Raw genomic sequence first — 833 nt, 5'->3', positions numbered from 1 at the left:
CCTCCGTCTGGCCGTCCCCCCTATTCACCGGTTCCACCGCCCCCCTGTCCACCCGTCTACCCGTACCCCCTTCCACTCGTCTCGCCGTCAGCCCCCCCCCAATTTCCCTCGTTCTCCCGTCTGCCCATCCTACCGGTCTCCCCGTTCCCCCTGCTCTGCCCGTTTCCCGGTCCGCCCGTCTTCCTGTCCGCCCGTCTGCCGCCCCTCCATCTGGCCGTCCACCTGTCAGGCCGTCCCCCCGTCAGCCCGTTCCCCCGTTCCCCCGTCTGGCCGTCCCCCCCATTCATGCGTTCCTCCGTCCCCCTGTCCGCCCGTCTGCCCGTCCACTCATCCACTCCTTTGGCTGTGAACCCACCCCCCACCCATCCCCCCATACCCCGTCCCTGTCCCTTCTCCCGTCTGCCCATCCCACCCGTCTCCCCGTTCCCCGTGCTCCACCCGTTTCCCGGTCCCCCGTCTGGGCGTTCACCCGTCAGGCCGTCCCCCCATCCACCCGTTCGCCCGTTCCCCCGTCTGGCCGTCTGGCCGTTACCCCGTCCCCCCGTCTGGGCGTTTGGCCGTTCCCCCGTTGGGCCGTTCGCCCGTTCTCCCGTCTGGCCGTCCCCCCGTCTGGCCGTTCCCCGCATTCACCCATTCCTCCGTCCCCCTGTCCACCCGTCTGCCCGTCCCCCCATCCACTAGTCTGGCCGTTCGCCCCCCATCCCCCCATCCCCCGTCCCCATCTGTTCTCCCGTCTGCCAACCGTTTCCCCGTTCCGCCTGCTCCGCCCATTTCCCCGGTTCACCCATCTCCCCGTCCTGCCGTTCCCCCGTCTGGCCGTCCACCCGTTCCCC

The sequence above is a fragment of the Condylura cristata genome, unplaced genomic scaffold (assembly GCF_000260355.1).
Source record: "Condylura cristata isolate star-nosed mole 26May11 unplaced genomic scaffold, ConCri1.0 scaffold00027, whole genome shotgun sequence".
NCBI lineage: Eukaryota > Metazoa > Chordata > Mammalia > Eulipotyphla > Talpidae > Condylura > Condylura cristata.
The sequence above is the reverse complement of the archived record's forward strand: the minus strand, read 5'-3'. Positions refer to the sequence as shown.